The 27,472-nt window shown below is 48.5% G+C and overlaps 1 long non-coding RNA gene across 12 annotated transcripts; it reads left to right on the forward strand.

Moving 5' to 3' along the window:
- Positions 1-27,464, forward strand: LOC120619702 (uncharacterized). 12 transcript variants are annotated; one of them, XR_005657623.1, is made up of 7 exons: positions 1-2,015; positions 18,334-18,406; positions 18,867-19,052; positions 19,137-21,669; positions 21,744-21,863; positions 23,237-25,215; positions 25,303-27,464. It is a non-coding gene; the product is annotated as an uncharacterized LOC120619702 (long non-coding RNA). The 12 variants fall into 12 exon arrangements; XR_005657624.1 differs by lacking the exon at positions 1-2,015 and having other exon boundaries at positions 13,104-18,406; positions 19,137-19,212; positions 19,728-21,669; XR_005657619.1 differs by lacking the exon at positions 18,867-19,052.
- The last annotated feature ends 8 nt before the right edge of the window (positions 27,465-27,472 follow it).

The raw sequence follows: 27,472 nt of genomic DNA on the forward strand, positions 1-27,472 counted from the left end.
AATCCCACCGCTCTGCAAGCCGCCTATCCAGTCACTTAGTCCCTTGCTGAGCCGTGGGCCCATGTCTTTGGTTCAGCTGTTTATACAGCTGGCACGTGGCTTGAAGCAGCCACACCTGAGCCGCAGGGGAGGTCACTGAGGACGGTCCCTGAGCTGCCTCTCCCAGGGCTCTTTCTCCTGGCCACCCCTTCTCGGGGACTGAGGCCGCCTGCCCGGAGGAAGAGCAGGCAGAGCGAGGGGAGCGAGGGGAGCTGGGTTGGCTGGAAGATGAGGCCATACTACGTGGTGGCCGTTATCTGGGGTGCAACTGGGCGTGAAGCGAAGGGTTTTTACGAGCTGGAAAGTGCTGGGCAGATGTTGGAGAAATGAGAGGGGGAGAGACCCTTCTTGGACCCTCGGCCCGCCTCCGCGTGGCCCCCCAGGGAGCCACCCCTCCCCCATGTTGCGGGCCTATCGGTGGGTGCTGCTGCATTTGCCACCTCACTAAAGGGCCAGAGTCGCGGGGGCCACATCACCGGCCCCCTCATGGAGAAGGAGGCTCTGATGGGCGCAGCAAGGCCCTCTCGGCCCCACGTCCAGGGCGTGCCCCATGCCCCGCAGTGGCCCCATCTCCACTTGTCCCTCCCAGGCGCACGGGTGGAGGGTGGAGGGTAAGGGCTGCTCCGCGCAGAGCCTGAGTGCGGGGAGGGCTTTGGGTGCTGAGGGCACCGAAGCTCATGTTTACGGTTTGCTCATCGGAAGGCAAGAACTTACACTCTCGTGGCCAAGTCTGCCATTCGGCAACCTTTCAAAAAAGCCCTGCAGGGAAGCTTCTGGAAAACTCCCTTCCTGCTTCTGACAGTTGCCCCAAACAGCATGTTTCAAAATGCGCAGAACACGTGGGCTGCGGAGCTCAGAGCTTGCTCTGGCCCGGCCGTCAGGGCGGTGGGCGCACAGCTCCCGTCGCATTGCCTAGGCTTGCCCCTGCCCACTTGTCCCCAGACCCCCACTTCCGTGACCGTGGGGAGAGCCTTAAATGGGTGCTCGTCTGTCTGTAGTTGAGACCAGCCCATTTCTTGCACGGCAGAGAGAGCCCGGCCGAGCTTAGCTCCTGGGCCAGAGCGGGGTGGCCCGGACCACGCTGATCAGAGCAGGGAGTGCGCGGCTGGAGCACAGCCCCCCAGTCCAGTCTGCGGTGTGGCCAGCGTGGGTCTCAGCCTCCAGTGTCAGGGCTGGTGGGGGGCTGCACGACCATGGGGCTGTGTTTCAGGAGGTCCCCAGCACAGGGAGGTCCCCAAAGTTGTGGCTTGGTTCCGTGATAGGTTTATAGATGGGCATTAAAGCCTTAAAAAGTTGATTAAAAACGTTATAAAAAGAGACTTCATGGACCAGTGAAGGCTGGTGTCACAGAATAAGGACTGCGATCAGTCCACCTCTGTGTTTACCTGAGGTCGCGGACAATAACAGTGACACTAACAGCAGCAAGGATGCCACGAGCTGAAATCCGAGAGCCCGAGTCCGCCAGGCCGGCCCCATGGGGCCCCTGTGTCCCTTATCTCTGCAGACTCCCAGCGAGACCAGAAACCGAGGTCGTCGGCCTCTCCTCCACCCTGCTCCAGCCTGAGTGCCCCGCAACCCCCATTCACACCTCCTAGCAGCTCTGTCACACTGGGAAGGTGTCCCTGCCACCCCCGCCCCACCTGGAGCACAAGACCTGCCCCATACCGAACTCCCGTGCTTAGTCCCAAAGCGGCCATGCTACTAGGGATGATGAGTACCCTGCGGGCAGGACCAGGCTCTGCTCCAGCTCCTGTCCCCGTGACGGGCCTCCCACTCTCAGACCGCCCTGTCCAGGAGTGTCGACACGTTCCCCGAGCCCTGTAGGTGAGGCATGTGCTCAAACAGCTGGGTTTGGTTTTGTGACTTGACCCTCTTGTCTCGAAAGGTCGTTGCCACCGAGCCCCGGAGGTGTGGGCGCTTGAGCGCAAGGCTGCTGAAGAGAGGACGCCTCTGATGGTGAAGCTGTCACTTCCTGGGTGAGTCCCACATTTCCTGGTGACATTCTACATGTATCTGTGAGCAAGGGCCAGAGTGGACTAGATCATGTAAAGACAGTAGGTGACCGGAGATGGGCCTCACCCACCTGGAGCACGGCAGGCAGAGGCTGGCCCTGTTCTGGCAGCCGCTTCTCTGAGTGGAGGGCAGGGCAAGCCAGAGAAGCTGCTCACAAGTTGCCCGAGGCACCCCCAGGGAGAGGGCAAGCATAGAGGAGGCCGGCAGGGCTCGACCCCACAGCCGTCCCTTGTCTCTGGTCCCACCCAAGTGGTGGAGCCATGTTCGCGTCCCAGCTGACCAGACCCTAGAGCTGTTATTGGCAGCGCGAGTTGGGCGCAGGGTACCTTCACACTCCTGCTTTGAGAGAAAAGTGAGTCTCTCAAAAGTGATGCTGATCGGTGCATTTTGTGAGCTCATTACTGTAAAGGAGAATGCAGTTCGTGGGGGGCCATGTGAGTTTTCCCAATAAAGTACTCTCAGCCAATAACTAAAAGTTGTTGAACATAAAAATTCTAAAAAATAATTTTTTTCTCCTTAAAAAAGAAATAACAAAACAAATACATCTCTAGTGGAAAAGCTCGTAAAATGCTCAAAAGAACAATCTAGTCCCACCACTCAAAGATGACCGCTGCCAGCATGGCAGTGACCAGCCTCTTGTCTTCCGTTTGCTCCTATAAATTGCATAAATGTGTGTGTGTGTGTGTGTGTGTGTGTGTACATGTGTACATGTGTCTATTTTTAACTGGGCTCATCATCGTCATCCTAATTTTTTCACCTAACGCTATATCCTGAATGTTTTCCCATGCCATTAAGTAATTTCCCAGTTCGCGATTTTTTTTAATGGTTACAGGGTATCCTAGCAAGTGACTCTATCATAATTGGTTGAGTTTGTCCACTCTTATCAGATACTTAGATGAGTTTAAAAGTTGGATCGTGTAAGTCAGGGTGAGTGTCTTCGTTCCTTCATGTTCACATTTGTCTCTGATTTGTTCCCTGCAGTTCATTTGGAAAGCGGGATGGCCATGTCGAAAGGCGTGGTTGCCTCCTTAAACTCTGTACCAACCTACATTCTCAGAATTAGTGTAAGAGGTGCCTGTTTCTCTGGGAGTTATCAAGGTTTCGAACATTTGCCAGTTTGTCAAAGCGTGGTGTTTTCATTCTATTCATTTTCAGTTCTTTTATTACGCTACCCATCTTTATTGGTTCTTCGTATCTGAATCACCACTTCTGGTTCTTCCATTTTTTCATTTTTCATTTAGTTCATTTGATTTAGTTTATTTTAGCTGAAGTCACATGTATGCATCATTTTAAGAGTTAAATAGTTCTACGAGATTATTTTAGAAGCATGAGTCCTCCGGCTCACCCAATTCCTTCTAATACCCCGCTCTACCGAAGCAACGGCTTTTACCATTTTTAACTGATTCTCTTGACATTGACATCCATATTTCTAAGCGACATGCTTATTTTTCTTCATCTTGACTTTTTAACCATTGATGTTGAGTATTTAACTCTTTCACAAATGCCCGTGGCTTCAGCACACACAAGCACATCTCTGTGCCTCTTTTTCTCAAGATATTTAGTTCACGGTTTTGGTTTGATCAATATTCAGTGTTTACATTATTATAATAGTGTAAACGCTCTTGACAGCTGTATAATTATTTACCTCTTCATAACTTTGTTTTCTCTGGAGTAAATAACTGCTTTTTTTCTTGTTTGTTTCTTTTCCTTCTTTCTTTGTTTTTTTAATGAGCTTATCACAAATTTGTCCTATGCTTCTCAATACATTCAAACACATTAGTATTTGTTTTCTTTTTAATGTCTTATCATTTGAAGAAGTCTTTTCATGGAATCTTTCTTGTTCTGTTTTGCATTGGTTGATTTTGGACTTGCTTCTCTTAATTTGGGGTCCTCCTCTTCACAGGGATTCATTTGATCCTCTCTCCTTGGTTGGAGCTCTCTCTCTCTCTCTCTCTCTCTCTCTCTCTCTCGGTTTACTCTCCTGTTTTGCTCAAGTGCATCTTTTAGCAGTTTCCTGAGAAAAGGGTACATGGGAAGTAAATTTTTGGAGACCTTTCATATCTGAAAAGGAAAATGTGTAGTTCACATTGACATTGATAGTTTGGCTGGGTATCGAATTCTGGTTGGCAATCTTTTTTCCCCTTAGATTTTGAAAGCATAAGTAATTGTCTTCTAACTTCTAGTGCTGTTGATGAGAAGTCGGAAGACTTTGTGATTCATCATCTCTTGTGTGTGATCTTTTTCCTCTTTTTCTGGAACTTGTGGGATTTTCTCGTTGTCTTCTAGTGTTTTTAAATGTCATGTGTTTGTAACTTTATGCGGACCTACGTTTATCTATTTCGATGGGCCCTTAGATCTGAAAACTTGTGTTCCTCAGTTGTGAAAATTTTTCTCGGACAATTTCTTGGATAATGACCTCCCATCTGTTTTCTTTTTCTAGACCTTATATTGCTTGAATGTTGGATCTCTTTAATTGGTTCTTGAATATTTTCATATTTTTCCTCCAATTGTCAACTCTTTGTTCTCTTCTTGAGGGATTTCTCTGTCTTCATTTTTTAACCTATTTTCATTTCTGTAATCTCAGTATTTTTTATTATACCCTAAATGTTTTATAACATTTTGTTTCATGGGTGCAATTGCTTCTTTGATATCCCTGATAATATTAATAGGTTTTCTGAAATTTTCTTCTCCCTATAGAGTTTCCAGGCTTTTTTTTTTTTTCTTTCAAGTGTTAGATGCTTTTCACAACTCTCTGGTGGTGTAGATAAATAGATGTAGATGATAAAGATATAAATGATATAGATATCAATGATGTAGATGACAAAGATATAGATTATATAAAACACACACATAGAGAAACACTAATGAGCTGTTTGGAAGCTCTCGGCATGTGGTTGGGCCTTGTGATGAGTTGTGAGCTTTACTGTAGCGTGAACTCGCTGGTCTTTCTCCTGGAGAAGCCCAGGTTTTAGCATTTTTAAAGTTTTTTTCTTTTGGACTTCTCAGATGCTTCAAGGAAGATTTTTTTTAGTTTTAACCTAGAGCATTTCTAGTGCTAGTGCTCTGGGAGGTTTGTGGAGGAAGATTGGCAGGGGGAGGGGTCCTCGACATCCAGCTTTTGTAAAACTTTGCCTTCTTCTTTTTAGAACTCTTGCCCCCCGTGTGCTTGCTGTCTCTGTTTAAATCCTTTCTGCTTCATTTTCTCCATATTGTACATTTTCAGTCTTCTGTCAGATTCAGGGAAGGTTCTGCATAGTGGGTGAGGATTTGGGGAGCTGCCTTCTTAAACAGACTTTCAGCCAATTTACCTTATTGAGGCCTAGATTTTCTTGCCACAATTGGGTACCAAAGTCTCAATTCCTGAGACTTCCATGGGTTCCCGGAATATATTGGGCTTTATTTCAGCTTTCCTCACTGCCGGTTTACAATTCCCAGTTCTGAGTAATTTACAATTCTTATCTTCGTGTTGTTGTTTCTGTGTACTGATGCTCAAAAGGAAAATCTCTTCACTCTCCTTCAGCAGTTTCAACAAGGGGCGGGATTAGGCAAACATCTCTATTCAATTCACCTTATCGAACTGGAAGTCATTTACCCATTTTTCTCTATTGGTGTGTCCATCTTTTATTTTTATTTTGTAAGACTTTTTAAAATTAGAATAGAAATTGTTTTTCTATCATGTATTACCAATTATTTTTCCCTATTTTCACTTGCCATTCCATTTTGTTCATGGAGTTTTAATTTTTTATTAAAAAAATTATGTTCTAAAAATCTATCTCTAATTTTTTCTTAGTTTCTTCTTGTTTAGAAAGACGTTTCTCACCCTGAGCTCATATAGTCACTTTTATTTTTTCTCGTTCTTTAGTGATTTCATCTTTTATATTTCAATCTTCGATCCATTAATTTAATTATTGTGAGAAATAACTTTATGTCTCATTCCTGCATTTACCACCTGCTAGATATTTTTATAGTTTTTGTTTCTTGTTGTGGCTTTCTATTATTCTATTAATCTGTCTATTCTTGCACCAGTATTGCTTTGTTTTAATATATTGTATTGTTGTAATGTGTGTTATTATTTGGTAGCAATAGTCTTCCTTCATTCTTATTTTTCAAGATTTTCTTGTTTAGATTCACTTGTTGGTACTTCCAGATGAATTTTAGTGATATTGTGAAGTTAAAATTTGTTATAGATTTTCTATGGAATTTTATAAAATTGTAAATTAAAGAGGATTGATATTTTTTTATTCTTGAGCTTTGCATGCTATTTTGCAGTTTAATATCTACACTCACAATTTGTCAAATTTGACAGAATCACCATTTGTCATTAACTTTATTTCAAGGAATTAAGTATTGCTTCTATTGTGAATTTGTTCCCTTATATTTTCTAGCTGGCTGTTACTGACATGTAGGGAAGAGATGACACGTTTATTGTTATTGGCTGCCTCATTGAATTCTCTTTATTTGTTCCACAAGTTTTTAGTTGAATGTTTTGGAATTTCTAGGTAGAGAGTAATTCATATCTATATCATGCAAATCTTGCCTCTATTTTTCAATATATCTCTTCTATTTTCTTTCTTGTCTTATAGCATTGGCTAGATCTTCCAAAACATTGAATTTTTGATAATAGAAGTCTTTGTCTGGTTTCTGGTTCACTGTTAAGTATGATAATAAATAACTTTTGGCTATATATTTTTTACAATGCTAATGAAGTATTTCTAGTTCATAAATGACTTTAAAACAGGCGTGAATTTTGAATTTTATGAAATGCTTTTTTGATATCTGTAGAGATATTTGTGTTGTTTTTCTGTCGAGTTGTTGATCCAATGAATTATAACAACGTTTCAAAACTGAAACATTTTTGGATCAAATTCTACCTGGTTATGGTGTATTGTTCTTTTAATATACTACATGATTTGCTTTGCTAGTATTTTATTTAGGACTTTGCCTATTTCTTTTTGTTGCTTTTGGTATCAAAGTTGTTGGCTTTGTAAAATGAATTAGGAACATACCATCTTTTTCTATATTCTGTACCATATATGTATCATTTAAATGATCTATTCCATGAAAGCTTGAAAGAACTCACCCACGTAACTTTCCTGGGATAATTCTTTGACAACTTTTTCTATTTCTTCTGTATTTATTGGATTCTTTTGATTTTCTACGCTGTTAGAATTTTTGCTTCTTTTTCTAATATATACCTCAGTGTTTAAATGTATAGGCACTGGACTCAGACAACTTGGATTTAAATTCGTGTTCTGTCATTTCCCATGTGACCTCAGGAAAACTATGTCTTCTCCCTAGTTCTTAGTTTCTTTATTTGTTAAATTGTTAAAAATGAGAGTGTATAGCTAAGAAGGCCACTGTGAGGATTAAAGAGATAAAGTACCTTACACCATGTCTGGCACAGTAAGTGCTTAATGATTTTTTTTATAACCTTTTATTAATCCTAGAAAAGAATCCATTTTCTGAGATTTAAAAATTGTTAGCATGCAGTTATAAATAGTAATTTCATAATGAAATTTTAAAATCAATTTCTATGATTATATCGTTTTTGTTCTTAATTTTGTGTATGGGTATTTTATCTCTTTTTATTAGATGAGCTAAAAGTTTCTATTTTAGAGGTTTTTCAAAGAATCTGTTCTTGGAATAATTTATCAATTCAACTGTTTTTGTGCGTGTCTGTTCAAATTCAACAGTATCTGCCTTTTTCTTTATTGATTCTTTCCTTCTGCTTTCCTTACGCTTGTTTTATGGATCTGTCCATATATCCCTTATGTTATTGTTCTTTAATATTGAAAGCATTTCATGGTATGAATTTGCCTCTGGTTGCAATTTTGACTGCATGTCCTAAGCTTTAATATGTAGTCTTCTCAATATTTTAAAATATTTGTAATATCCTTTTCCTTTCTTCTTATTCTTAGAAGAAATGATTTCTGAATTAAATGTGCAAAAGTAGAGCTTATTTTAAATTAATTTCTAAATCACTTGGGTTATGTGTTGTTGCTTATACTTTTTTATTCAATTGTGGTTATATTTCATTGTGGCTAGAGAATGTGGACATGCAAATTCTGCTTTGGGGAATTTATCGATGTCTTCTTTGTGTCTTATATAATCAATTTTGTAAATGTTTCGTGGGCTTTTGAAATAAGGTATACATCCTGCTTATAGGGAACAGATTTTGATGTGAAGACATTTAGTTTTACTAGCTTTTAGTTGATTCTTTTGGATTTTCTTAGTAAAGAATTAAGTATTCTATGAGTAATCATAATTTTAATCTCATTTTAATAGTTTCTAACATTTATCTGTTTTTTGTTTTATTATATTAGTTAGAGCTTTTTGGAAGTGTAACCTAATGTTGATGACATTAGCATCTTTACTTCTCATTTTCTGTTAAGTGTGCTGTGGCTTGCCTCTAGATTTGAGATACGTTTGTCACTTACTTTTTGCCTGTTTGACATCTTTAGGACTGAGAGGATTCTGGAAACTGTGTTTTGATCTCTCTCCCCCATTTTTGGATGCTATTTTATTCTTAAAGTCAATGTTTGTGAATATTACATGGTTGTTGTGGTTGTACCTTTCTCTGAGAGGTGGTTTTCATCAACCTGTTTAATGGTTTTGTTCTTGGGTACTTGAAATTGCAGAAGCACCTCTGCTTTATGAGTTAGGAAACCCTACTTTCTCATGTAGTTGTTTCTGGAAGCCCGTTTTCACAGCAGAGTGTTGTTTGAAAGTTGAACCTGAGACTTGCATTTTCCAAAGAATTCTGCTCCTCGAGAGCTCAATATTCTGCACATTTCCAGACAATTTCTAGCATTCCATGGATGTTCTTGAATTTCCTTCTTTCCAAACACATAGTTGACTGCCTTAAATTCAATTACTGAGGCTAAAGATTGGCCACATTGGGGCTGCCTAATGATTTCCATCTTCGTTTTAATTTCCTAAGTATATTTGAGATCGACGCTCTTACCTCGGGTATCAGCAATTTTATTTTTCCATTTTCCACTTATTTTTATAAAACAATACACGCAAAATGTAATTAAATATTGTTATTCAGATGTAGCCAAGCCCTTTATTTAGACCAAATATTACCCAGAAGCCCAATAAATAAAAGAGATCAAATCAAACTGCCCTATTTGGAGCTCGGTGGTGACCTCGAGCTGTGGGCATCATTCTGCCAGGGACAGAGGAGGCCCCGAATGCCCCTCAGAACACCCTGTGAAAGCCTCTGTAATGAGATATTTAAGCAATCACACAAAAAATTGAACGAATTGCTGTATATGCAAAACTGGGGTGCCGTTGATAGGGAGCTGATTGCTGGCAGTCTGCTGCTGTATAAATTCTGTGGATTTTGAGATGTCAGTGCATGATCATGTGGTTGCCTGAAAGTCACATGCATGAAAACTAAAGCCTTCTTATTCATCTGTGTCCATCCCTAATATTTGAACTTTTGGAGTTAATTTATTTAAAGTGTGTCTCAAATAGACAACATATAGTTTGGATTTCAGGTTTTTGAATTGAATTGAAAAATTCCCCTTTTAAAGGTATAGAACCCATTTACATTTTTTTTTCCCTTCACTGTCTGGTTCAGACTTAAAAAATTGCACTTAATGCTTATTTTTTTATTCTTTTTTCCCCCTATTATCTTATATAAACTTTTCTTTTTAAAAATTTTACTCTGGTGATTCAGAAAGTACACAACCAGCTTCTAAGTCTGTTAGTGCTTACGTTTTTGTTTTTGTTTTTTTTTAAACCATGCTTATGTCTATATTTCTTTATGGTAAGAAAATGAAATAGTATTCTCTTGACTTTGCCCTATGTGTAATGGTTGAGTACATATCTGTTTTTTCTCATTCCTCCTGTTTGCACTCTTCCCAGATGATAAGGTGTGAGTAGGTCTTTTCACTGTCTCTCCTCTGCTTCCCTCCGTGCCCTGTCCCCACCCCCCATCTTGGTAGGTGAGAATTGCTTCTCTTCACTTTCTCTGGTCTGATGTCATCTGTGGTACCTGAAGCTTCTTATCATTTCTGGACTAGAGATTATAAACCTGAAATCTTAAGACGTTGCATACTTCCTTGATCTCCTATCGACATGTGGGTTGAGTGTTCATCTTCCTCCCTCTAAACTGTGAGCTCTGGGAGGCAGGACACGGAGTCAGGGCAGCCTCGGTCTCTGCACAGGGCAAATGTGCTTTCGTGGCTGAATGTCAGGGAGGATACGTGGGTGAGTCTGTCTATGCAAGGACAAGTCGTAAGTGAGTGCATGAAGGAGTCACTTTGTGAGGGATTCCGGTGCATGAGCAGGTGAACTGGTGTGCTCTTGAAAGAACGTCTGAGCAGAAGGACAGGTGAGGAAGTGGGCAATGACAGGGCCTGAGGAGGCGAGAGGCCACCGGCCACCAGCCACCCATTCAACCTGTCTGGGTGTCTGAGCGTTGGGTGGCCGGGTGGGAATGGTGGGCTCGCCCGCATCTCTAGAGATCCAGAAAGCTACCGAGGACACATGTCACTTATGTCACTTATGTAGGACTTTAAGGGTCCATCTCTGCTATTTGGAGCTAGCTGTCCATTCTTTCATTCCTCATTATTCTATAGAATGCCTCGTTCTGGGCATTGGGGATACAGAGCTGAGGCCAGTGTGACCCCCCTTCCTGCCCAGAGAGTTCCCAACCCAAGGGGAGGCATGAGGGACTTCCTCTTCAGTCATGGAACAGAGAAAATGCCAGCCGTCAGCATGAGCTCCCCAACTGCCACCATCAGCCTCGCCCTGTTGCCTCTCTTTCCCTGGTGAGCGGTGGAGGAAGCAGCCTGCCGCTGGCCCATGGCCCGCTGCCCCCTGATCCTTGGGCGCCGTCCTCCAGCTCTCGGGGGTCTTACCCTGACCGCCATTTTGACTGCGTGTCTGGAGCCTTCCCACGGGCTCTCACCACGCCGTGGTCCCTTTAATCTGAAAAACCTCGGGAATCCACCCCCTCCCTCGAGCTCCAACCCTCTCGGGTGGTTTCTCCGCATCTCACTTTTATTTGGCTTGATTCTGCTATGTCACCGAAAGAGCTGTCACTGAAATCACCGACGACCTCTGTCGGATTGTGGGCTCGGTGTCTCCACGAGGATTTCTCACCGGCACGTCAAACTCGATGTGTCCCAGATGAACTTCCCACTTCCCCACCACCCATCGTTTCTCGTTCGGTGCCGCCCAGCCCAGTGCTGACGCACCGTTTCCCAGCTTCCACGCCAGACATCGACAAAGATCCTTGCCATTTTCTCACTGGGGTCACCACGCCTCACCCGCACCTGGGCCACGCCGTCGTCTCTCATGCTCGTCTTCCTGACAAACACGCCCCCCTCTCCCCATTCCCGTGCCTCCTACCCTACCCAGGGCGCCGGTCTCCGTTCCTTGACTCCCCGTCTGCCTTCTCTTTGCCTCTCAGCAGCTTTTCTTACACATCTGCAAGAAATACCTTATGGAAACAAGAAACTCCTGTCTCGTATCAGCTAAGCGGGACTCTGGCTTGGATGAGGACACATCTGTCATCTCCAGCCTTCGTTGTACGGCTCCAAATGACCTACTCCCCACCTAGCTCTTCGCTGTCATCATTAGCACGCTCTTGACTTCCCATTCGCGGGGAGGCTCCGTTGTTTATCATCCTTCATGCAGACCATGCTCCACCTGCCTGGTTCACGAGCATCCTTGCGGTCCATGAGCCATCTACCTGGTCCACGCGGCATCTGGTCAGCGTCCATCCAGTCCACTCTTTCTGGGTTCTGTGCCCTGTCCGGCCCATGCTCCGTTTGTATGGTCCCCATCCAGTCCTCCGCCTCCCCTCTGCGCCGCCCACTCTTGTCTCCTCTCTCTGTGGCTCAGTCTCCTCATCCTTCATCTTTTATTCTGAACTTCTTCTGAGAAGCCCCACCTCCCCTATTGGTCAGATTTTCTTATTAAATGCTCCCTGCTCCTTCACAACTCTTTGGCCTCTTTTAATTTTGAGAGCAATGCTCTGCAGTAATCGTTTCGACGTGGCTGTCCCCTGCTAGGCTGGAAGCTGCAGGAGGGCAGATACCATGTTTTTATTCAGAGTTCTAGCTCCAGCGCCTCATGAGTAGCTACTAAACGTGAGCTTCTTTCTATGACTCGCCACATGGAAACTGTGATTGGGCTTGGAGGCAAGGCGCAGGCAAGGAGCTGTGGGGGGTTCCGGGGATGCAAAGGCCTCAGGTGATGTCAGGGCTCGGGGAGCAGGGAAGAGGATGGGGGCGAAGGCTGAAGGCTGTTCCAAGGAGTTTGGTCTTTAACAAGTGCATCGTGAGCAGGAGGATGACACGCTCTGCACCGGGCGTCGAGACATTGGAGGATAGCCATGCCTTCCCACCAGCGGGAACCTGCCCTTCCCCTTGCCCGGGACTCCAGCCAATCTCTCGGCTATGCGTCCCGTTCATATGGCGTGGTGGCATTGATAGTTGGGCTACGAGCGGGGGATGGAGAGACCCAAAGAGGGCCTCTTGGAGGAGGGGGGATGGTGGGATGGAGCTGCCAGGGCTCACTGACCGCCCGGTTCTATGGTTTGAGTGTATATAAGGGCGGTGCGGTGTATGGCGAGGGCTGCCATAGCTTACATGAGCTTGGGTGGGTCGTCGTCCAGTTGAGGGACCTCCTTTCACATATGAGCTCTGCCATAAGAGCTCCTAGTTCGGCCGTGCAGAGCACACCCCTGCCCTGTACTTTGATTAAGAGATGGCTGACCGTGTGATGGCCAAAGCATGGTCCATGTTGCGTGGTTCGCCTCGTCTCCATCTTTCCGAGTTGGCGTGGCCTTCCCGGCGGGGCGGCGGGGCGGGGGGGCGCGGGACGCTGCTTCAGGGTAGAGGCGCCTCTTCCCCATCAGCGCTGCTCCCCCACGCTTGAGGAGGGGGTTGTCTGTGTTCACCACGTGCCTGCTTCCTATGCCAGTCAGGCCTCAGGAAGCTTTCTGGACGTGACACCAACTTCAGGGACAAGCCCTGGTTCTGGGGTCAGCACCACTCCATGGTTCCTGAAGAGATGGTAGACTATGGAACGTAGGCTTTGTGATTTTTGACCTATGTAACATGGTCCACTAACTCTCAGTATCCAATCCATCCTCGGAGGGCACCCCGGAGGTGTTGCCAACGTGAGGGAAGAGAACGCTGGGTTTAGCTCCGCACGGCTCCGTGGTAAATCCCATTGCCTATGTTTGACGTCCGAACTGTGCGACAAGGCCTATTAACTGCATCCTCGGGGGGCGGGGGTTCTGGAGGTGATGCAAGTTGCGGGCAAAGACTTCGGTTCCAGCCTCAGCCATGATACTCGAAGACGTGGTTTGCCCTGTGGCATATGCACCAGGAAAGATTTCTATGACACGGTCCGCCACTTCCCGGTAGCCTGGCCAGCTTTGGAGGGCCTCATGGAACTGATGTCACCTCCAGGGGAACCCGCCAGTCCAGCCTCGGTCACGCTGTGTGCTATTGAAGAGATGTTTCCCTATGTTGAAGTCCGTTTGTTTGTACTAGTGTCCACCTCTGGTCCGTATTAAGTTCAGTCTCAGAGGGTTTCCCGGAGGCAGTGCCAAGATCGGGATCGAGGTCCTGGCCTCAGGGAGTCCATTGACCAAAAAGAGCGTCTACTTTGTTTACGCCGATGGCCTGGTGGTTACTGCGCAAATCCAGTCCAGCCTGAGAGGACCTCCTGGAAACGCCCCTGACTTTGAGGCCGAGATGGCCGTCAGTCTTTCCTGTGGCGTAATTTTGTATGCCCCAAACCAGAGCTCACACCCTGGGCTTCACAGGCCCCGAGACCATTTGCTTGGCCTGCTCGGTGTAACTAGACGGTTGTTCTTCCTGGCTGCACACAGGCCGTCTTATATTTCTCATTTTGCTCACCACCCCTCACACAGTTCTGTTAGCCACATGCCATGCCCACCCCCCAGCTATGCCCACTCATCCATTCCCTCAGACCCAGCGTGGTGCCTGGCACATAGTAGGCACTTAATCAGTATTTCTGGAATGATGAAATCCGTAACATCGTCCACTTCTGCTCAGTGGGACGTACAGCCTTGGAGGGCTTCCTGGAGGAGTTGCCAGCTTGGGGGATAAACCGCCAGTTCCAGCGTCAGCGTCAGCTCCCGACAGTGGAGACAAGACTCCTACCTGTGTGTGCTTGTCGCATGATGCATGTGTTGTGCTCGACCTGCCCTCTGATCTCCCCAGCTCTGGAAGGGTTTCTGGACGCGTCCTCAACCTCTGTCCTCGGCGTCCCTGTGTGGTACTTGGAGAGATAGTAGACCGTATAGCGTACGCTTTATCTGTGACGTATGTAACACGGTCCACTAACCCTCAGTATCAAATCCATCCTCGAGGCTCCTGGAAACGACGCCATCTTCAGGGAGGTGCCACTGGACCCAACGGCAGGCCTCTCCATGACACTCGAAGAGATGGCTTTCTGTGGGGCATGTTCTTTTCTGCATGACGCGAAATGACGTACTCTCGCCCTTCTTATACCAAGTTCTGCCTCGGGAAGTCTCGCCATCTCTGGGGAGGAGATCTTGCTTCTTTCTGGGATCGGTGCTGCTCTGTGGCATTCAAGGACATGGTTGACTACACAGCTCTTGTCTAGTATCCACCATGACCTGCTTCTTCTCAGCATCAAATGCAGCCTTGAAGAGGTCCCCAGAGGCAGCTTCGTGGACGCGAGCCTTCTTCCGGTCATCACTGCCTTCGTGCGGTACTTGAAGAAATGGTTTACCGTCCCACATACATTTTGAGTATGTATGTGGGACGGTAAACCGCTTCTTGGTATCCAGCCCAGCCATCCAAACCACGCTGGAGAGAGCCCGAAGCAGAGAAGCGACACCGGCCTCGGCACTCCTTCTCCATGGTACTTGGCAGAATGGTAGACTGTTTGATGTGTGCTTAATCTGTTAATGCTTGCGACACAGTCTTCTCCTCAGTGTCAAACGCAGCCTCCGAGGGCTTCCTTAGGACAATGGCAACCTCTAGGAAGGTGTCCCGCTTCCACGTTGGCACGTCACCCCTTGAAGAAACGGTGGTCAGTGTCGCCACGTTTACGAAGGAGAGATGTCACATGTTCTGCCTCTCGTCAGCCTCCAAGCCGTCCTCAGATGGCTTCAGGACCAAGTGCCCACGCAGAGGCAGATCTGGGTGTGCGTGAGATGAGGCCACTCCAGGTACTGAAGACACTGACTCGTTGTTTTCATTGACGATGCGTGTACAGTCTATCTTTTTTCCATATCGAGTCTAGTCATCTCGGGAAGATGCCCTGGGTCTGGACTCGACCTTGACCCAACGCGAAGGTCTGACTGGCCCCGCACGTACGCTTACAGACGAAACATGTTGCGTGGCCCCCTTCCTCCCCACCTCCAGCCAGCCTCAGAGGACTTACCGAAGATGCCGCCAGCCTCAGAGTCAAGTCGGAGCACGGTTCTGACGTCGGCACCAACCTCACGGTACCTGGAGAGGGTTGGACCGCACTGCATGTATCTTATTAACAGCGTATGTGACATGGTCCGCTTCTTTCCCGTATCAGATTCAGCTGTGAATGAAGGTCTCCAGGGAGGTCACGTCAGCCTCCGGAGACGAGGTACCGGTTCTGGCACCAGTACCGCTTTGGGGTACTTAGTAGAAGTCGACCATGCTTCATATGTTTTACTTACAACGCATGCTCCCTGGGCCACCTTTCCATAACAGCAGACGCACCCGGGGGGCCGCTGTAGGCGATACTAAGTCTCAGGCATTGCGTCCGTTCTGGCGTCATCTCCACTCTGGGTCCTCCAGGGGTTTCTCTGTGCTGCGTCCACTGCATCTCTAGCAGCCTTTGCATGGTGGCCTCTTCTCAATACTGCATCTAGCCTCAGAGGGCTTCCTGAAGGTGATGCTAACGAGAGGAAAGAGACGCCGGTTCCGACGTCAGCCCCCTCCACGGTACCTGAAAAGATGGTTGACCATAGGACATGCGCTATCTCTGTGTCGTATGTAATATGGTCCACGTCTTCTCAATATCAAATTCAGTCGCAGAGGGCTTCCCAGAGGCAAAGCCACCTTCGCGGGAGACACGCTGGTCTGGCTTCAGCACCACTCCGCAGTATGTGGGGAGGTGGTAGACCAGAGAGCACACGTCCCGTTGACGATGTATGTAACGTGGTTCACTAACTCTCGGCATCGGTCACCTTTAAGGGGACTTCCCCGGAGGCCATGCCAACTTGAGAGCAGGGCCTGTGCGATAGGCGCTATCTGGCGGTGGTCACCAGGTGACCGGCTGGAAACCACGTGCTTTCCTTACGACACTGGCCGTTTTGGTCCCCCAACCGATACTTAGCACCCGATCTTGGCCTTACACGGCATTTCCGGAGGTGGTAGTGGCATCGGACGTGGGTTCGTGGTCGTTGTCACGTTTGCTGATTGCCGATCATTTGTGGGGCACATTGCTAGGGCTTCCTGGAGGTGATGCCAAATTAAGGGAAGAGAGTCAGGGTGAGCATCACTTCACGGTATTTGGAGATGCGGTTGACCGTGGTGTGTACGCTTTATTTATGACGTAGGACACATGGTCTGCTTCTTCTCGATATCACATCTCGCCTCGGAAGACTTCCAGCAGGCGCTGTCAGCTTTGAGGAAGAGCCACTGTCCTCGTATCAGTACTGCTGCTGCTTGGTACTTGGAGAGAGGTGGTCCGTGGCGCGTTCGCTTTATTTATGGCGCACATTACACGGTCGACCTCTTTGCGGTATCTAATCCCGCCTCGCAAGCTTTCCTGGAGCTAACACCGGCCGCGGGGTGGGGACCTAGCTCTGCTCTCGGTGCACCTCGGCGGGGGTCGCGATGTGTTTGTCTCGTGGGAGGATGACTCACGTGTAGCAGCCTTCTCAGCGAAACCACTCTGGCGTGGCGGCTTCGAGTGCAGGGGTAACTTGTGGACGAGGAGAGTGGCATCAGCACGTGCCTGGATACATGAGATGGTTGACCAGAGAGCACACGCTTTATTCGTGCCGTTTGTGACCTGGTCCACTAACCCTCAGTATCTAATTCCCCCCTTGGAGATCTTCCGGAAGAAGTGCCAGCTTTGGGGAAGGAGACAGGAAACCCGGGCCAGCCGTGCTCAGCTGGACTGGAAGAAGGAGCATCTGCAAGGCGTTCGCTGCACTTGTGCCAGATGTGACAAACTTGAACTTATTTGCAGTAGGATCTCTTTCCTTGGAGGGCTTCCCAGGTGCGAGGCCACCCAAGTTCGTGGGAAGGGGCATGCTGTCTGCACCACCCCAAAGTACTCGAGTGGTCAGCTGACCAGAGTGCGTGCACTTTTTTTACGACACAGGTCGCCGGGCCATCACACCTCAGTACCTAGGGAGTCCCGGGGAGGGCCTTTGGGGTAGCCAGCCTTTACTTGGGCCATCTGTGTCTCTCTATGGCAATTGAGAAAAGTTTGTCCTGATGGGCTTAACTGTAAGTGTGACAGCTCTTGTGACCAGCCTTCTGTCGTATCACCACCCTCTGTCCTTGATGCTGACTTCGGGAAGTGCAGGCGGCCATTGGGGTCTGCTCCACTGGGTACTTGGATGGATGGTTGATGGACAGCATGCGTGCAACTAACAGCTTATGCCAGCGAAGCGACTAATGCACAGTATCCGTTTCCATGTTAACGGGATGTCTAGGACTAGGGCTGAGTGGCGAATCTAGGGAAGAATCCGTGGTGGTCTTGCAGTGTTAATTCGTGGTACCTGAAGAGAGGTTTTCTGGGTTTCTGTTTCTTTAATGAGGATGAAACACACCTGGTTAACCTCTTTTCCAGTATCAAATCCCATCTTGGAGGCCCTCTGGTCCAGGTCCCAGCTTCAGGGGAGGGTGTCACTGTTACTGTCAGCTCCCATCCAGTGGACAGAAGTGAGCAGTTGACCACAGGGCCTATGCCTTAGGTGTATGACTAACGTCACCTGTTCTACTAACGTCAGTGTCCAGCCCATATTAACAGGACATCCAGGACTGAATGTCAAGTCTGGGGAAGAATTAGTGGTATTCATGTCCGTGTTAATCGGTGGTACCTGGAGGGAGGTTTTCTAGGTGTGTTTCTTTAACGAGGACGAAACACACCTGGGTAACCCCTTTTCCAGTATCGGATCCCCTCTTGGAGGCCCTGTGGTCCAGACCCCAGCTTCAGGGAAGGGGGACCGTGGCAATGAATAAATGGCTGACCACAAAGCCCATCTCAGTTCTGGCCTTTATCGCCTATTCTATTAACCTTCACTCTCTGATCCATTCTCAGGAGGACTTCCCAAGCTGTTGCCCACCTGGAGGAAGATGGCAGTCCCACGACAGCTCTGTGCCGGACTGTGCAGGTAGGTTACCTGTAGCTGCATTTTTTTCTTGCTTCTGATAAATGACACACGGCCAGCCTAGTTCAGTATCCAGCCTCACTTTGGCAAGATGGATGGTCTTTGCCACCATCAGTGACGGGCGTGGAGGTCATGCCCTGGACAGACAGCATTGGTGGCCTCGAGCACTGCCCATCAGCTTCTAGTTTATTCTGAAAGGATGTTCTGGACATCATGACATCTTTGGGAAGAAACGCTAGTTCTGAGATCCAGATGAGACATTGGGGGTCCCTGGAATTGGTCGGACCTCTTTATTTCTAACCAGAATTCTGGAATCGATTTATTTGAAGTCTGAAGGAATGCTTGATGTTCCACAAAGTTAGGGGAAAGGCTTTGTCATCGACCCTGGTCAAGGAGCAGTGAGCACATAGCTGACTGTAGGCCACGTGCTTTACGCCTGGTCCACTCTCCCACCCATTCTTAGGAGGCGGTGCCAATGTCAGGGAGGAGGCTGTGTTGCCATTGATGGTCCCTCTCTCTGGCCCTCGAAGACAGCTGTCCTTAGGCACGTTCGTTTCTTTTACGACAAATCATTCCTGCCGACTCCTGCAGTATCAAAAACTGGCTGGGAACACTTCCTGCACGACAGAACTTGTCACCCCCATCCAGGGTGAGTGAGCCAAGAGGTGTGCTTCCTCGCTCTCTCGCTCTGCATGTCATGTCTGACCCTAACGCTCCTGCCATTCCTTTTCAGGAGGACTTCGTGGAGGTGACGCCGAGCTCCAGGAAAGGAAGCGGCTCCTGGCCAGCTCTAAAGCCAAGGCACAGAGGTAGGATACAGATGTACATCTGTTTTGATGGCAGTAGGCCATGACTCTGGGCTCTTTTGTGTGGCGTTTAGAAAGCGGCATTGAGTCCTCAAAAAGGGCCAGGTTTTTCCACTCCAACCCCACTTCGATGAGAGCCAGACCAGGTGCGGCGGCATGGACGCCTGGCATAGCCTGCCTTTCGTATCAGCTGAGGCCCAAACATCGTTCCTTCTACTTGAAAAGAGCCTTGAGAGCAAGGGCGAGAAAGACAAGGAAACGGGACCGTGGCAAGTGCGCCACTGCCTCTGTCGTCTCCAGGGCAGGTGGCCGCTGGGTTCTGGCAGACTGGGGACTCTGGTGGTTAAGCAGGAGTCAGAGGAGAGACCGCAAGGGTGTAGGGACGCAGCATACGCAGCGATTCTTTGTCCTCTGCCCTAGCGGCCAGCTCGGGAGAGCGGGGAGGGCGCAAACGCGTAACTCTGTAAGAGGAAACCTGGAACTTTCTTCCCCTTGATTTTGGGCTCCTATCTTCCCAGTGCTGTCAGGGTTGACCGATCATTCTACTGAAATGAAAAAACGTCTGTGGATAGCAACATTTCCCCTACAACGAAAAAACTGTGATTAAAGGCGTTTTATAGCAAAACAGAGAAGCCGACTCAGAGCTGGTACAAACATTTGGCTGACTTCAGGAAATTTGTTTTGATTCCGTGGTGGCATTCACTTTACTTACAACTAACCCGGTCCCCGACATCTGTTTTTAGAACCACACTGTGCCTGGAAGATTGTCTGGGCTCCCAGGCACTTCCACGCAGGGCCTGGGTGTCAGCCACGGCAGACCGCATCACCTGCCTCCTGACCACAAAATGTCCGACTTACTCGCTGACTCATACCTGACACACTGACCTTGAGATACAAACCATTGCTGGGGGCTTTTCCAGAAGGAAACTGGTTCCACCATCGGGAAAACTATGATACCTGGAGAGAGGTTGCACGTAAATGCTCTCTGTGTCGGTGGAAGATATTTCATGGGTGGCCTGCATCCAGTCAGTACCAAGTCTTAAAGGATATGTTGGCCGACCCCCAGAAAGCACTGCGGGAGGTCTACCCAGGGCATCGTAGACTCAGGAAAACCTGGAGCTGACTACACCATTGTGAAAATTTGGCAGTTTTATTTTTGGTTTTTATGTTATTTTTACTTGTTTTTGATCAGTGCTGACCTTCGATACTCGAAGGAGAGGTTGTCCGTGTTGTATTCTCTTTATTTATGATGAAACCTCTTTTTCAGTATCAAATCCCACCCTGGAGGCACTTCCTGTTCCCAATGTGGCCTTCGGGGAAGGGACGTTGCCAGCTTTGAGTAGATGCAAGGAAGGCAGACTCTGTGACATATGTCACGGTGCAGGGATCAGGGTGGTGTGTGGTCCTGAGGACCCAGGCCTCCCATGGATGGGAAGCCGGGCTGGGAAGGCCTCGTGTCCCTGTGGTGAAGGGAGGCTACTCGCGGGTGTTGATTTACTTATGACTCCTTGTGGGTGGTGGCTCTTCGTTGTGAGGTCCTGTTCGGATGGCTTTCTGGATAAGCAGCAGTGTCACTGAAGGGACAGTAGTACCAGCCACTTTCCATGGTAGTTGAAGGGATGGTAGGCTGGTGACATGCACTTCATTTGTGATGTAGGTCACCCGTTTGACTATCCATCAGCACCCAATCCATCTGTTGGATGACACCTTGACACATATGACAACTTTGGAAAAGATGGAGGAAGATTTGGGGCCAGTATGAATCTACACTATTTAAAGAAAGGTTGCCCTTTGGGGGGCACCCCTCCTGCATTTTTAAAATAAATATAAACAATCATCAGGATAAGATATTTTAGTGTCAGATCCTGCCCAGGAAGCCGGAAAGTGTCAGGGAAGAGGCCTTGGTACCAGTGTCCCCGCCAAGGAAAAAGCCCACCCCCACAGCACGGCCAGTTCAGGGGTCCATTCTATCCTCCAGAGGGTTTGGGGGTATGTGTGTGTTGGGGTGGAGCATCTTTTGTTGCGACATCACTATATTCTGTGCTATCTCCCCTGTTTGATGAGAGGCTGATGATGAATGTCACGTGGCCCATCTCTTTTCAGTAGTAAATATCGCTCCGGAGGATTTTCTGGATATGAAATGGGCCATTGGTGTCTGCACCACTATCAGTGAGTGGATAGATAGGGGACTGAGGACGTCACAATGTGGTTTTGATGTGCCCCTTCTGGGTCATTGCTACCTAGGATCCAGCCTCTCCCTAGATGGATTTTAAGTCCATGATCATTACTTGGGGAAAGAGGCTTTGTCGTCACCTCTGTGTCTATTGTCCAGCTTTGCTTGACTTATGAATTAAAGACTCATATAGATTGGATGCTTTTCAGTGTCAGATCCTGCCTAAGACGTATTCCGGATGTGACACCAACTTTAGAGAAGGGACGTTGGAGCCATTGTCAGTGAAGGTATGTTCCTCCTGAGAGCACGTGTTCTGTTTAGTGTGTGTCTGCTGGCCCGCTGATCTCAGATAGCCCAGGAGGACGACTTCTGGGGATGAAGCCTACTTTGTGGGGGTGAAGGTAGGACTCGACCTGTCACCCTCCTCTCGGGCTGGTTGGCTGGCACATTGTTCTCATGGCGATGGCAGAGGCACAAGAAAGTAAGTGGAAACTCAGGGGTACTTAAGAGTGAAACTTAGAACTGGCACATTTCTGCCCACTTACCTTTGGCCAAAGAAAAATCACATGGCCAAGGCCAAGGGGTGGGATGTATACTCCATCTGTGAGGAGGTCATGGTGAGGGTGTGGGTGTGGGGATGCGTGAAGATGTGGAGCCACTGTGTCAGTCGTCCGCATGGGCCACTGGGAACGCGGCTTTCATTCATCATTCATTCATAACTCATCAACCTGCAGTGTCCTGTCTGCCATGGGAACACTTCCCGGAGCTGGGGCAGACCAGCAGAGGTGACACAGTCAGGGCCCAAGGCCATTCCGTTTCATTCGAGGCGGCGTTGTCCATGAGCCACCTTCTGTGTTTCTTACAAACATTAAACCTTTCTCTGGTCCCCATTCCGTGAAGGCTTGTTGCCCCGAGCCCTGGTAGGACCCATTTGCTCTCAGGAAGTCCGCCGGAAGTGACGCCCGCCTCGGAGAAGCAGCGCCGCCCAGCGGTTCTGACGTGCGGTACTTAGTGAGAAGTTGCCCGTGTCTTTTTCGCTTTATTTGTGACGAAACATTCGCGGTGCACTTCTTTTTCAGTATCCAATGCTGCCTTGAAGACTTCTTAGTTCGGGGGCCGATTTCAGGGAGGGCACGTTGGCACTTGTAGATTTCGGTCAAGATTTTTGCTAAATCCTTTCTCTCTGGCTCAGTTTCCCCCGATTTCTTTCATGAACGCTCCCTTCTTCCCGCCGTGTGGCTTGGGTTGGATTTAAAACCCCGCCCCTACACGCGCGCATGCGCACGCACACACGCACGCACGCATTCACGCACTAGCCCAAGGTTGAGTGACCCGCTTTATCCCCACCCCCTCTTGCTGCTGTGATTGGTTCAAAGGTGGGCCTCTAACTCCCCTGAGCCAATGAAATCCAAGGAGTCGTTTGCTGAGGCTTCTGGGAAAGGAAGTATTTCTTCCACTTCGGCGAGCACAGCCAGAGTTCCCTCTATATTTCCGCAGCCACGTGGCCTGATAGCGTGAGCTCTGATGCTTCCGCAGCCACTCAAAGATTGGGAGGAGCAAGCCTGGGAGCCTGCACGAGGGAGCTGTGCAGACCCAGAGAGGGAGGCTGTACCATGCTGGGGAGTCAGGAGAGGACCCAGACCTAGCGGATGTTGTTTGAACCCCCTGATCAAACCCTGCCTGAAGCTTGCCCTGTCTTTGCACTTTTCAGTTGTGGTAGCCTATCAGTTATATAAAGCCTGTAAAGCACTTTATTGTTCAAGCCAGTTTGAATTGCATTCTGTGTTACTTGGAATATAAACAGATGACACCACAGCACAGTGGTGACTGGAAAACCTGCATTTTTTTTTTCAGTGATGTGTGTCTCTCCTGTCAACTGTCCTCGATGTACTATGTAAGGTGTCCTTGGCAAAAAAATGACTTTTTCTGGTGTTCTTACTTTGTGCGTACTTCAAAAGTATTGTCCTGGCAGTCTAATCTATAAATGACAAGTCGTGCGTTATTCATGTGTTTTGTGTCCAGGGAAGGGCCGTTGGCGTGGGCCCCTCTCCCGGAGACCTGAAGGATGGTGGACTCCAGAGCACGTCCCCTGACCCATTCACGTGGAGTCCCTCTCTCCCTGGGAGGGCTTCCTGGAAGTGGTGCTGACTTGAGGGAAGATAGCATTTCTTTGTCCCTGCTGTTCTTTGGCGTTCTGTGACAGGTTTGCTGATTTGTCACAAGTCATGCTGAACTGCTGGTGTTTTAGAATCAAATTGTGCCTCAAAGGAACCAGGAGCACCGTTAAGGAGGCACACAGGAGTCAGGACCGTGCAAGACACACAAATGGGTTCGCAGTGAGCTGATCCTGTGTCGGTGGCTTGTTACACCTAATTCGATATCTTTGGTTTCCCACCTGTCAAGAAGGAGCCTTACTGGAACCACTGACTCATGGAGGAGACTTCATTTCAGGGTCTGGGACCGCCCCCTTTTCCCCAAAATGACGCTCTCAACGAGCAATTTGTGGAGTTGACACTAAACATTGCGGAGCCCGTCAGCCTTGATTATTGAATTCTGCCCAAGAAGACTTCCTGGGATCCCGAAGCAGAGGGGATCTGGGATTGCTTTGCTTTATCCACAATGACGCCCGCACAATGCCCCTGGGCTTAGGCTCAGCCTGGTCTGCAAGGGCTCCCCAGATGTGTGGCCCTACTGGAAAGGGTAAGCGTGTAACCCATCACTTTCGGGCACACGTTTGGTGGGCAGTTTGGCCCTGCCGCCACGCCTAACCCTCCGTGTCTCTTCACACCCAGGTACACTGCCGGAGGTGAGCCGAGGCAGACGATGTCCATCAGAGCAGACCTCTGGTACCTGAAAAGAAGTTGCCCATGTTATTTTCGCTTGATATGTGACGAAACAAACATGGTGCACTTCTTTTTCGGTATCGCATATCACCTTGAAGAGCTCCCTGGCCCCGGTGGAACCTTGGGTAAGGGGTTTTGGTGTCACTGCCTCTCTTGGTATGTATATGGAGGATTCACCCCTCGTCCACTGTGTGTTGGCGGGTTCGGGGACACTCAGTGTCCGGCCATCCTCATTCCCACGCAGGCACAGTTGATGAGGCCTCGGTCACATGCCTGCTCCCCACTGCACCATGTTTCTGGGTTCCCTGGTGAAGAATGTCCCCAGCACTTGAGCTCAGATGAGAGTAGCCAAAAACAATAATACAGCTAAACAGTACCTGTAACAACAACCCAAACCAAGCAGTCAGTTGAAGCTGTCCCCCGCATCCCTCCAGAGATGGATTTGGGTGCTTGCCAGGTGTGCATTTTAACTGTGACACCTCGCCTGGTGGACTGTCACCCAACCATCCACAGTAGAATTGTTTGGGGACACCGGCTGTGGTGGGAGGCAATGGGCGCCGTGGGTCTGGGAGGGAGGTTTTCCCAGAGCGGTCATTTCAGTGGGACTGACTCTCCCCAGCCTGATGTCTTCCAGGTTCGTCCTGCCTCAGAGGGATGTGCTCCTCGATGCCATCAACGCAGAAGTGACGTTGGTTTCGCCCCCACATCGGGATCAGCGAATGACTGTGAGTGCGGAAGGTGCCTCATGAGAGACGCCGCCATCCGTGTCTCAGCCTCCACGTTCAGTCCATGCCGAGGCCGTCCTCCTGGAGGAGCTGCCGCAGGCACCCGTGGGTGGTTCTGCTCCGTGCTCCTGGAAGAGAGGTTTTCCCAGGTGAATTCATTTTGTTTGTGACAGATCGTTCTTGGCCAGTCTCTTTTGAGCATCAAATCCGACTTAGAGGGCAGGTCTCTTGAGCTGGGACTCTTGCGACATCAGCACTCTCTGGGGTAAGTGACGAGTTGTTGTCCAGAGTGTGCAAGTGGCAGTCACGGTTTCCTGGATGTCCACCAACCCTTGACATCTCTATTCCCCAGGAGGCGTTCCTGGGGCTGTGTTGGCCAGGACAGGAGGCTGCGGGGTTACGCTTGGAGCTGCACTTCAGCGCTAGAAAGGAGACTCTCCGTGTTTCTTTGCTTTAGTTCTGATGAAAAATCCGGGTGCCCTCCTGTTGGAGTATCATGTCCCATCACCGAAGCCCAGCACCAACTTCCGGGAAGAGATGCTGATAGCGGCCCCTCTTGTGGCACTTGGGCCTCGCTGGCCACACAGGTGGCCGCATCGTGGTTGGCTCCTGCTCTTCCCATCCTCTAGGGCCTGTCCTCCCTTCAGAGATCTCCCCAGAGGCCAAAGCACCTTTGGAGAGAAGCAGCTGTCTTCACATCATGTTCATCCGCAGTCTGTCAAGAAAGCCTGGCCAGGACGTGGCACCACAGTTAACCTGTCTCACTAAGTAACACCCTTGCAGATGACAGGGTGCCAGCCGCAGGAGAGGCACAACTGTGGGAGCACCTCCCAGGATTTCTGAGCTGCAGAGAGAAAGCAGGCTGCGTGTTCTGTGTAGGACATGTGCCACCCGACCCATGGACCCTCAGAAAACCTCCAGCCCAGAGGACCTCCTGGAAGGGACTCTGATTTTGAGTCACCTGTGTAAAGACCAATTGTTCCCTGATGTCTTTGTTTTAGGCCTGAGGAAACATGAAAGGTACAGTTCTCTTTTAGAAGCGAACCCCAACGGAGGGCTCCTTAACCGTGCCGGTAAGCTCAGGGAGTACCACTGTCCCCTGCACCACCCAGGTGCGTCCCAGGCAGGCCCCGAGGGAGCGCGATGTCTTCGATGGCATCTGTTCTCCACGTTACACCTTCACCTTCGATTTCCTTTGCAGAAGGACGCCCCAGCAGCCGGAGGAGCCGCCGGGTCGCAGAAGCTGGTCTGAGATGTTCGAAAGGAGGTTGTCCGTGATGTATTTGCTTTGTTTATGGCAGATATTGCACGGTTGATCTCTTTTCATCATCAAATGCCTTCTCGAAGGATGCGCTGCACGCGGTGTCAGGGTCAGGAGCGGGAGGGAATGGTAGCCTCTAAAGGTGTGGGAACAGATGGTTAACCAGATGGCAAGTGTTTTGTTTTATTTTTCTATTCTGAGAATTAATAATTTACTTAATGCATCGCCGTATAATTTTGTTTTTAAGGTAAATCTGTAAATGTGAAAAATTAAGTTCTGTGAAACCAAAAAACGACAAATGTGAACAAAAACATGTTTAGCACAGTTTTCAGATTTTTAGAAGAATCCAGAAATATACACTAAATCGCTTCCTTGGTGTTCCAAAGTTTAACCCATTTCCCGTTTCGAAAGAAAAAAGGGCAGCTCGCTGCCAGTGTTAATTTAGCATCACACGTAGGAATGTATGTTTTGTAGGATTGAACATTTTCGGCGATCGAGAATTACTGTATTTTGTAAATGGAAGTACTACTCTTAAAAACAGAGCGCTAGAAATGGAATGATGTCGTTCGATTCCAAAGACTATCGATATACTAGAGCGATGCAAAAATAATAACCAAAGCGAGCTGTTTCGTGGCAGACTTTGGGGGTGAGGTTAGGGCTGTAATCCGCGCGTCATCTCGGGGTAAACGCTGCAGCCGCAAGCGCCGCTGCCCGCGAGTGTTGGGCGAGTGTTCTCGGGGCAAACGGGAAATGAGTTAACCTCTGAAAGAACAGATAAAACAGAGATGTACGCTGAAATAATTAAAATGACAGATGCTGGACGATCGTGGGAATTTTTATGAACATGTCGCAGGTGTATGATGTTTTTGTACATAACTTATTTTAATGTGACTTTATTTTAATCACTTTTTTTTTGAAGGGAAAATACCAGTTTGCTTGGGAAAGTTGTAATTTCTAGGTGCCTAAGAGAAAGAGAGACTCTAGGGTCTTGGCACTCACTTCAGATGCCCCCTCGTCCTCTCTCACCTGATCGTGGGGACACCCCAGCTCCCCGAGACATAGTCTGTAACTTCGCTTTCTGTAGTCTCCCAGCCACTGTTTTTAACACATCCTTTCTTCGTAAACTTGGAGGGGGTTCCTCGAGTTTTGTGGGCAAGTGATTTATTCCAGAAGTGTTCTCAAAGACCATTGCAGGAGGAAGTGGGGGGTAGCAGGAGAGGGAAGGGGTGAAGCCAACGCAGTGAGCGGACGCGATGAGCCC

The sequence above is a fragment of the Pteropus medius genome, unplaced genomic scaffold, assembly GCF_902729225.1.
Source record: "Pteropus medius unplaced genomic scaffold, Ma_sr-lr_union100, whole genome shotgun sequence".
Classification (NCBI taxonomy): Eukaryota; Metazoa; Chordata; class Mammalia; order Chiroptera; family Pteropodidae; genus Pteropus; species Pteropus medius.